Raw genomic sequence first — 11,274 nt, forward strand, 5'->3', positions numbered from 1 at the left:
ATAGAAATTACAAAGAAGTTTGCTCTCCTGTTCTGTCCTTCTGTATCTCACCTGGAATGACCAGTGAAAGTTGATCTTGGGCAGAGATACCCCAAAAAATGGTGATGGCACAGAACAAATTAATATTTTTTTCACAGGAAAAGTACCCGGCCAACACTGCAATCCTTTCAGCATTCATATAAGGCCTCAGCAGTGGAATGAAATAAGATTACAACACAGTAATTAGAAAGTTGTGCTTACAACACTTGTGGATTTTGCAGTTCAGTTCGGCTTCAGCACTAAAAATAACAAACAAGTCAGGCCTTCAGATCACACACAGGTTGTTTAAAAACTGTGAACTTCTAAAAAAATAACACACTTGAAGATACTTTATGCATTTCTGTCATTTTAACTTTATTGTACAATCATGAAAGACATAAATACAAAGCTTAAACTAGAGACAGAATTAAAAATAACTCCAGAAGATTAGGTCTTATGAAAAATACTGAAACTACAAAACTTCTTTTAAAAGATAGGAGTAGAGAGCACCACAATACAAGCTGGAAAGGTGCCACGCGTGAATCTATGAAATGTTTGTATGTGTCGAATACTGCCTGAGAACTGTGCATTGCTATGGAAGGTGGGAAAAGTGACACAGCAGCAACAAAACAAAAAAAAAGAGGAAAGTGGAATGTATCCAGCTGTGAGAGGGGACAAGAGAGTGCCTGCATTCCTTTTTGTCTAGTTTCACTTTTTAATTAAAAAAAAATATATATATATATATATATATATATATATATATATTAAAAAAAAATATATATAACCTCTATTCTTCCTACCTTAATTCAGAACCACTCCTTTGTGAAAGCTGTTCAAGTAGAAATATGAAGTGGAAGAAACCCCAGAAGGAAGGAGGCATTGTTATAATTAATCTATCATAATTAATAGACCTTTAAATGTGTATCGCATTAAGCTCCAGCAAGTGCCAATTTCAGGCAACCTTCAACAATATCCCTTTAATACAGCATTTCCTATTTCAAGAAACACCATACTGGTTTATAACTCAGAAGGCCACATATCTTTGTATTACAAAGATACTGAGTATGCCCTTGCAACACTTTTTGTCGTATAGAGCTGACTAAATCTTGTGTGGCTGTCTGTGGCAAAACTGAGCTGTGCCATAGCATCACCTCTCAGAGCTCCCATAAACCACACACCCCTGCACACCCTGATGGCTCCTGCAGCCGCAGTGCAGCTGTGGAGACCCCTGTGGCAGCTCCCGACTGGTGCCCATCTGGGTCTGCCAGTGCTGGCTCCGGGTGATAAGGTGCTTTGAGAGCCCAGGTGGGAGCACTGCAGGCTGCAGGACACCCTGGGAAAATTCTTGCTCTGGAGCATTTGAAGTTGGGTCCAAACACTGGAGATGAATTGACATGGGCAGCTCCTTGGGGTGGCAGCACCAGCACCTTGCAACCAGAGCTTCATGACAAAAGCCTCATTCCTGGCAGTATTTCCGCTATCAGTCAGGTCTGAGCATAAATAGATGTATTCATAAAATGAACAACAGCAGTAAACACAGCAGAACTCCACCAAACATCAGAGTGGATCAGGAAGGATTGCTGTTGACACCGTCACACTTTGTTTGGTTTTATAAATCAGTAAAACATGTTTATCAAACTGGTAAATTTAAACTTTTCAAAAATCTTCTATTTCTTTTTTCTCATAAATCTGAAGAAGATGATTGCTTGCTCTTAAGTATAATAGTGTAATATGTAATATAATACAGTGTTGGATATAACTAAAAATACTCTTGTTTAAAAAACCTTCGGAAAATATATTGGATGGTTTCTCTTGGATTGATATTCCAAGGTATACTGGGAGCATCTAAACTGACAAACAATACCTCAGTTTATGAGATTTTTATGTGACCTTTTTTCAGAGCAAGACCATAAAAAAAAAAATTCCGCTATTTTCATTTACCCTTAATAGATTATCTTCTGAGTACAGTTGCTGAAGTAGATTATTATATTTTGCTTTCCTTTCAAAAGCTGGGTTAAAACCTGCTTAGGTTCTATGAGAAATGGGTTTTTGCAATATTAGGTCAGTTGCAGCTAAAGTTCATATATAAAATTTGTTCCCTTCATACCAAAAAAAACAAAGAATTCAATTATAACAGAGCAGATGCCTTGTCTGAAGAACAGGAGGCTGACAATCTCATAAGATAAGACATATTGTACTTGATCATAAAACTATTCAACCATTCTAATATATTAGGTTTAGTTCAATAGTCAGGATCCCTAATGATAGACCTATCCAGACTTTATTATGCTGCTATATGCAAACGTAGAACAAAAAAAACCTGTCCTTGTCCCAAAGAACTTGTAGTCTAAGTACACATTTTAGTAGGATTAGCATATGAATAGTAATACTGTACCTTATTATCTAGAAATGCATATTTGTATGTACAAAAATACCTGTTTGTACACATTCTTTTATTTCCTATGCTTAACATTCTTGTTTCAGGCCTATGGAAGCCAAACGGACTACATTGATTTTCTTAGACTTTGTGCCAGGCTAGAAGTAGGATACAGCTCTCCTGATTTCTGGTGACTACAAGGTTGCCATCTACATTTGAGCTAGAGTTCCCAGGCAGTGGGTGTAAGGTGCAACTCATCTGATCAAATAGCAGTGTTTACTTTGGGATGAGATTAATTGCTCTCTAGGCTCTGGAGGCTTTGATAACTGAGTCTCCATGATCTGTACAGGAACTGAGACATTCATCCATTAGTTCAGGGGGCTGAAACACACCCAGAGGTATTTAAGGAATCTAAGGACTGAACTGTTTGGTTTGCCTGTTATTGTTCTATACATGTACCAGGTAAAACAAATTTTCAGTTGCAAAACCTGCATATATGCATGGGTAAGGATTTTCTGAAAAGGCAAAGGGAAGAGTGCCATCAGCCTCCCTGTCAAGCAGCAGCCACAGCAGCTTGCAGACTTCCAGCCTACAAAAGTGCCAAACCATTCCCCAGCTCTTCTAGCTGAAGAAATAATCTGTGATGCTCTGAAGTAATGGGGGAATACGTCACTATTTTCTGTTTCAGCTTCTTATCCAGCTTGGTGCAGAGATGTGTGACAAACAGAATGGTACTATCCCCACCCCCTCTCTCGTTTAGGATTATCCGTTCATGTGTGTGCACGCACACCGCTATGCACACATGCAAGCACACAAATTCACCCATCCCCATTTTTATATAAGATCTTGCTTGCTGAGGATAGACACAGAAAAAGTTCCAAGCCTTTATTTATTCAGATTACAATTTTGCAACAGTTACATGTGTAATTTGTCATGTGTGATGGGGTTGCAACATCAGGCACAAACCAGCCAATCTGTAGAGAGCTGTCTTGAAGCAATTTGTGTACCGCAATACCGTTGGCTAAAGATGAACAGATTGCCAGGATTTTGTTGCTGTTTTTGTGGGAGGAAAGAGTGGAATCTATCATTGCTCAGACACCATATCTGTATCAAGGCTGAATCTTACAGATGTAGTCTTTGATATTCCTCTGATAACTCTTAGTTATGCCAGAGATGGGCATACACCAAACACTTGAGCTGCACTGACAACAAATAGATTTTTTTGTATGTCATTTTACATCTATCATTAGACTTCTTTTCATTGTTTACAAACATGCAGTTCCACGATGACACTGAAATTAGAAAAAAAAGACCCATCCCAAACCCTACACACTCTTGTGATAGTTATAGGATGGCTCGAGTTGCAAACCCAGCTTTGTTCATCGGCAGGGATCTACACTTTTCATTTGTTGTGTCTGCACATTTACATCCCAGGAAGCAGACACCTTTCAAGCTACCACTATGACACTTTTTTCATCTTTGCTTTGCAGACCAAAAAATTAGTGTTAGATCCTCAGCAAAACTAAAACACTGAATAAATATCATGTAAGGCCAGTACATAAATAGGTTATAGAAGGGCAGAATAACATCGTAAAGGGAAAGTATTTGTAACTCATTTATAAGTGAGTTTTCTTAAGGTGCAGTGTACATTTGAACTAAATGGAAACTTCAAGAAATATTCTACATAAGGCAGAGTCCAAAAATGCAGAAGGTTATGCAAGGCTAACTGTAAAAATAAGCAGATGAGTCCTCTAAAATAATATTGCAACATTTTTTGGCTTCCATTTATTGGTTGCCATAGGATTTTTACTCAGTGAGCAACTGCTAAACACAAGGCTGTCTCATACCATAGCTTGGCTTTTAAGAGAAGAAAAACATTAACATTGTTTAATGAACACACTTGTCTGGAGAAATATTAATATTAGCAAATGCTAGGAACTCATTTCCTACTGCCTAAAACCAGAGAGATTTGCAAGTGCTGTGTTTATTGTGCTGTGCTTGATTTGAATCTTCCTCTCTGACAGCGTGCAGATCTCTCTCAAACAAAAAGCGACTTGTTTTTGCAGGAAGTTGTGGGGAGAGAAAGTCTAAGAGCAAATAAGTTAAAGTGCCATGTACACAAGAGTAAGCATGGCGAGGTACCTTTAATGAGCTATCTGAGTTACACCAGCTGCTTCTGCAGCCAGAGAGCACATCCTCTGGTGGACACTGAAGGAAGGAAATGGAAAATGCTTTTCGAAAGCATTTAGTTTGTCTACTTAGTGAATGTCAGTTTTCCATTTCACTAGGTGCACATCCTACAGGGAGGTGTAACAAAAGGAAAAAAAATAGTGACATGTTATAAAAAGTAAATAAATGCACTTTCTCTTCATCTTTTATTCAGTCTCCCAGTATATCTTGATATATCAACATTCATTATTACTGGTTTTTATTATGATGATTTACTCTGTCTCTGCAGTTGGGTTTATTTCTGGGTTTTGTCTGGTGAATGTTTGATGTAAAAGGCTCAAAGCAGCCCATGACTGCCCACGGCTGAGCACTTACTCATGTATTACATTAGGCTTAGGCCTCCTTGGCCTGAAACCCTTCTGAGCCAACATCTGCAAGCTTGTTTCACAGTGGCCATTTCTGAAAAGGGAAGGAGAGCATTTTCCCACATAAATTACACATTTATTTACATTTTTAAGGGTACCCAAGTGTTGACATCTAGGAAACCCTCAAGCTAACGAGAGAATAGTGCTGTGAACCTTAGATCTTCAAAAGCTAAGGTCTTCTGAACCACTCTACATGGGTGCCCACATAGACATGCATCCTTACTGCCATTTGAGGTACTTGAGGGCACCCCACCACATCTCAAGCTGCCTCTTCAGAAGAGGTCCTTCTTCCATAACTCCTGTGTCACATCTGCAGGCCTTGTATAGTTGTCTTGGATACCTGGTGTATGTCAAAAGGAATGAGACATTTCTGTGTATGCAAATGAATTAAGGCTCTGGAAAGCAGGGAGGATTAATTTCATCTAACATTGGACATCTATGTCTGAGCTAGTCACACTGAGCTCCTTTTATACTCAGTGGAGAGAAATATAATTGTCAACATTTAGCTGGATAAATCCTACCACTAAATTCCAGTTGTGTAAGCTGTAACTCCCATCTTCAACAGCATTAGATGGTCTGAATCTTGTCCTTGTCCTCCCTGTACATGAAAAGCTGGCAGTGGGTTTCTCTGCCCCTCTGCAAGGAACTTGATTTAAGAGATGAGGGGCAGAACAAAGCTTGGGCTTGTCTAGACTGACTCCAGAAGTGTAGTCAGTCTCTCCCACTGTGCTCTGACGGCGAAAATGTTTGTTATGAAAGCAATCTTGAAACAAGCTTTAAAGTTACCCTAAATATCACAGTCTTCTGTCTAGTTCTACAGCAAAAGCACAATGACTCCACTCCAGACAAAGAAGCCTACAGCCTGTCTACTAACCTCCTGAAAGAAGGTCTTTCCTACATCTCCAGCAGTTATATCTGCTATCAATTCAGCTAACTGAAACTCAGAGTAAATTGATGGTATCGAGAATTTGTGAAGAAATATTAGAATTTGTGGTTTATTTGGATACTTTTTTCCACTTCACTGAACAATTGTCATCCAACAGCTACAATATTAGAAATATGACTTAGGGGTGGGAGCAGCAACATTCAGAGCCTTTTAATACCACCTACCATTAGAAAGAAGATAAGAAGCCTTCTACTCTTTAGAAAAGTCTGGTACTTCTGAAAGAGATAGCTTTTGCATATAAAACATGCATTTCTCACTTATTTTACAGTGTACTTACCATGGTGGCCTCTGAATGCACTTTGAGTGATCCAGCAGCACAAACTCCAAGGTAGCAAGTGTCACTTACAATTGCAGTTGTCCTAAACAAAAGCAAAGTGTATTGGAAGAGTATAAAAAAAGTCAGAAGATAAAACTGTTTAAACACAATGACTGAGGGATTTTGCTCTTTGTTCTGCAATTTAGGAAAACAGACAACCAGAAGTGTATGATTGCTTGCATGAAATACCCTATATCTGCTATGTTTGTTATATTTGTGACTTATTTATAGGCAAGACTATCTGAAACCTAAAAACATAACTTCTCTAGGTATTGCTAACTACTGAAAATAGCAACAATGTTGTTGAAGGAGAACTGTAAAAGAAGGAGCAGAACAATATGCTAGTAAAATCATGGGGGTATGTTACCAATAGATTTCAAGCCATTTTGCAAAATCACTTGTACAATCCCAGGTTACTTGATGGGAAAAATAAGGCACAGGCTTCCCTTTGCTCAACTAGCAAATAAGTAGAACTGAAAATCCCACTCAACCCTTGGCAGGTCAAGAGCCATTCTGGAACAGGCCAGCATCGTTTCAAGGGGCAAAGGCCATAATCTCCTTTACATTTACCTATGCAGGCAGACTACTCTGAAAGTAAAAATAAAGAGAGGAAGGGCACAATCACACTGCATCTTCTGTACTCTGAGGACATAAATGCAACCTTGACATTGTCCTGGCTTCCTATACACAGCTAAATTTATCCTGGAAAAAATTCATCCTGCAATAAAATGTGGTTTATACTCATGGCCTGATCAATCAGTAGTGATAAAATCAGATGTTTTTGACGACTCCAGTTTTATCAGCTGCAGTCAATAGTAAAATGTCAGTGAATTTCTCTGAATCATGCATTCCATGCTGCTTGATGTTCCTTTTTTAAATTAAAGACAGTACATTGCTAAGTTTCTGACAAATCTCACTGCTGTCCTGAGGTTACATGAGATCACTGGTTATTCATGTTAGCAGCTCCTCAGAAAGAGGAAAGACTCGATATTCTACACAGTAGAAAATGGATTTGTCGACATTTCTCATCATGTTGAAAAGAAAAAAAAAAAAAAAAGGTTTTTCTCTGGCATAAAGTCTCTGTTGCAATCATGCTATTGCTCTTCCAAGATCTGTTCCTTTGACTGAATTACAGAGTTTGTAAAAAGTAACAACTGGTAAAATATGCATATACTTACTCATCTTGAGCATGTTGATTTGATTGGCCACGATTTGAGCTACCAAGGAGAGTAGGCATGTTATGTAATTTTTGAAGCAAGGTTTATTCTAATAAAAAGTTTCTATGTAGTAGAATCTTTTTACCCTAATGCAGCTGCAACCCTGTCAGAAACTCAGTATCCAGAAGAGCTGCAATTTTTACCCACAGAAACACTCCATCTTACAGCTACTCTAAAGGCTGTTCACATGGACATTTCTTGTTAATGTGAAAACTAACACTCTTAATTAGCAATTACAGACACTTAGAAATTACAAATATTCTATAGTTATGGTGATTATACATAGGAGGGAGTAGAATACAACAAAATATGAAGTAATAAAATTTCCGTTTGTGACCAGTAAGCATGAATTCCCCTCTACTGGCAGGCTGACATTGAACTTTTAAAATTAAACTGCATGAAATGGAACTTCTTTTCAACCCACGATATTCTAATTCTGAATAAAATGCATGCTTAAATTTTATCCTTATTTCCAGTGACTGAATTAGACCAAACTTTAACCATAAATTGTTATGAGAGAAAAAATGAACTAACTAACTTGGAAGAAAAATAAAGAAGACTGAAACTAAGAGTGATTGCATCAGATAAGAGGTCACTAGTTTGTGCCATTAGTGCTTACGGAGCAATGAGACTCCTCTTGTGGAAGCACATGCAAATATCCAAGCCAGGTACTCAGAGCAAACACTGAAATTGTCCTTTTAAGGATAAGCATAGAACATAAGTGTATACTTAATGACATATTTGTATTGCACAACACGAGGGGGTTGTTAAATCCAGTCTCAGTACAAGCAGGAATCAGAAACCTGTCCAGCTCTGCCCCATACCTTGAAGAACTTGGCTTGACCCATAGAGCACGCTCTTCCCAGGTGTCCTCTTAGTGCAGGTATTTACAGTTACAGCTGGAAATGGCTGTTTTGAGGGTACATTTGGTCACAGCTACAGAGAGGAAGAAGGTACCTGTTTTCTGTTGCTGCCCTCCACATCTCCAGCACACTCCTGCAGAGTGGGAAAGCAGACACAGTGTAACTCAGACTCCCGCAGCAGCTCCCGTCGCTTCCTGCACACTGCAGGCAGCAGGCAGGGGCATCCTGCAGGGACATCAGGCAAGGGCAGCAGGCAAGCACAGCAGCAGCTTTCCTGCCTTCCTTGCTGACCGATTACACACACTTAGATGAGCGCACAGAAGATCAGTATTTGCACTGCTGTGTCACAATGTACTTTCTCACTTTGCCACTTTGATTGGCTTTGTGGCGGAACAAAAGTTCAGATCTGGACCCCTCTGCAAGGAGGGGCTGCCCAACGCCCACCTCAAACAGTATGTGTTTAACACATTCTGAGATTAACATGGCAAAAGGTCAAGCCCATGGTAGCTCTACAGATTTTAACAGGGGCCTTATCAAGTACAAAGTGTTTTAGTCTTTCCAGGACTGATTCTGGTGTCAGAGGGCGAGTGGGAAGCACAAACACACCATTTCCTTCTTTGTGCGCTGGCTCTGCAATACACGTTTTGCTAACCTAATCAGATGAAGATAAACACCTTGCAATATACAGTACAACTGACGTCAGCTTTTTGTGTGCTTGGAATGATGTCAGCACCAGCTTTGCAACTACAGTTTAATCTCTTGAGCAGAAATAAATGCAGCAGCTAACCTATTACTTTCCACAAGCTGCCACACCAAGATTATTTTATTTCTCCCCTGCAGGCTATGGAAGTTGTGTGAAGGAGGCAGGAGAACCAGAACAATGTGATCCACTCCTGTGCTGAGCCATTTTTCTTGAGGAGTCAAAACAGATTTAAATTGAATAACAACTAGAATAAATGACATCTCTCAGCACAGAAGTCAGTCTCCTTTAGGCGCTTAAGAAATAATTCCGCTGATTTACATCAACATAAATAATATCAAATGAATTCATCAGGATTTACACTACCATCTCTGCAAATATATTTTTCCTCACATTTACATACGCTCACCAATATCCTTAAAACTATTCAAGCCAAATATGGCCTAGAGTTTCAAACTTATACAGAGGGCTCTGGGGAGGTATCTCAAGAGGAGCAAAATTTCAAGCAAATAACCTGGACTGACTTAACTCAGAAATCAAAAAAGCAGAAATGGAAGCATGGAAACTGGTACTGAGAATGTAAGAATCAAGAACATTCTGAAAAACAAAAGACAGTGTCAGAACTGGTCTAAGTTTTTTTTTTCTTTTTTTTTGAAAGAAATTTTCCTCAGTAGTTTATCATGTTCCAGTGGAATCACACCACATTACGGGTCACTTATACCCTGCTTTACTTACACTTTGATTTCAATTTGTCTCATTGTGTTACCAATTTTCAACATTTGCTTCTACTGAAAGAACAGGAAAGTTACAAGCTAGTTAAGTTTTTAGCTATACTGTCACTTATTAAATTAGCAAGTTTGTCACAGAAACCTTAGACAAAACTTCAAGAATAAAGAACTGATCATTACTAATTCTTTTGGTATCCATTATGATATTAGTCACAGAGCTCACTCATACATTTCCAAATTTCAACATAATCATTTCAGGATGAGAAGCATTATTTTTTCCCCTTCCCAATAATTTTTCCTTGGCATCACGTTTCATACCCTTCCTCTCTGACTGCCAGGAAAGTGTGGTTTGGGGTTTTTGGGGCTATGTTGGGCTTGCATGTTTTTTTTTCTTTCTCCTAGAGACACAGGTTTACCAAGGTTATTTCATCTAAGAGAATACATTTTTAATTGAGTTGTTTATCCCTGTAACAAACACACACCTCAATAAGGCTAAGGGATCAATTTATAAGACGTCATGGTGCCAAAGGAATAATAGTCACTTGTTTGTGCACTCCTGAAGAAAACCCTGTAGCTTGAAATCACACACAGTGCTACATTGACAAAATAAATGCTGCAGTAGATAGCAAAATAATTTTATTTATTTTTAATCAGGTGGGGTAGAGCAGACAGAGTGGCTGGAGGGTTGTCCTCCTGAAGTCTGCCATAGTTTCATGTTCTGTGAAATGTTTTTGTTTGTAGACATGGCTTTTCCTTCTGCACATTTCTGAGATCATCCCTTTCCCCAGGACCAGGAGGCAGCTGAGCCCATTCATCAGTCTCTGCTCAGCAAAATCCTGCATCCCACTGCAGTTGCTACCCAAATCAAGAGTCAAGCAGTGCTGAGAAAGCTGTGGAGGCATTTCTGCAGCATACAGTCCTATACTCGTACTCTGCTAGCAGTGCCCATAAAGCAGAGCCAGGAATCAGCTGTTTGAATCACAAATCCCTCTCACAGGTTTCACTATAGGGAGAAGAAAGCTCCAAAAACGAGGAACCCGTTCAGCATATTATAAAGCTGATTTCAGCTGCCAAAGGATTCCTCCACAGTAACACCAAGAAAGCTTTTGCCTCAAATAAAAAATTCACTGCAAATGAGCAATCATTAGTCAGCTGCATTTTTCATACAATTACTGGCAGTGAAAAAGCAAGCGTGCAGGTTGCTGTAAAATAAGGTCTAACTACTTCCACCCAAACAGAACAGAAGCCATTCACATAAGTTTTAGTGGGGGAGAGGGAAACCCTCAGCGCTCCCTCATCCCCTTCTCTCTGTGAGTGATTACAATCTGTTTTTTTCTATAAAGCACATTTACTGTGGGAGTTTGATTTGAAAGAGTTTCAAGTAATTTAAACTCTGGCTGCAGGCATACAGAACATTTAAAAACTGATCTTCAAGTGTTTCTACATGCTAATAACATTTCTGGTTGGTGCTATAATCAACAATTTTAATTTTCAACCTACCAACTGATATATTCA

The sequence above is a fragment of the Columba livia genome, chromosome 3, assembly GCF_036013475.1.
Source record: "Columba livia isolate bColLiv1 breed racing homer chromosome 3, bColLiv1.pat.W.v2, whole genome shotgun sequence".
Classification (NCBI taxonomy): domain Eukaryota; kingdom Metazoa; phylum Chordata; class Aves; order Columbiformes; family Columbidae; genus Columba; species Columba livia.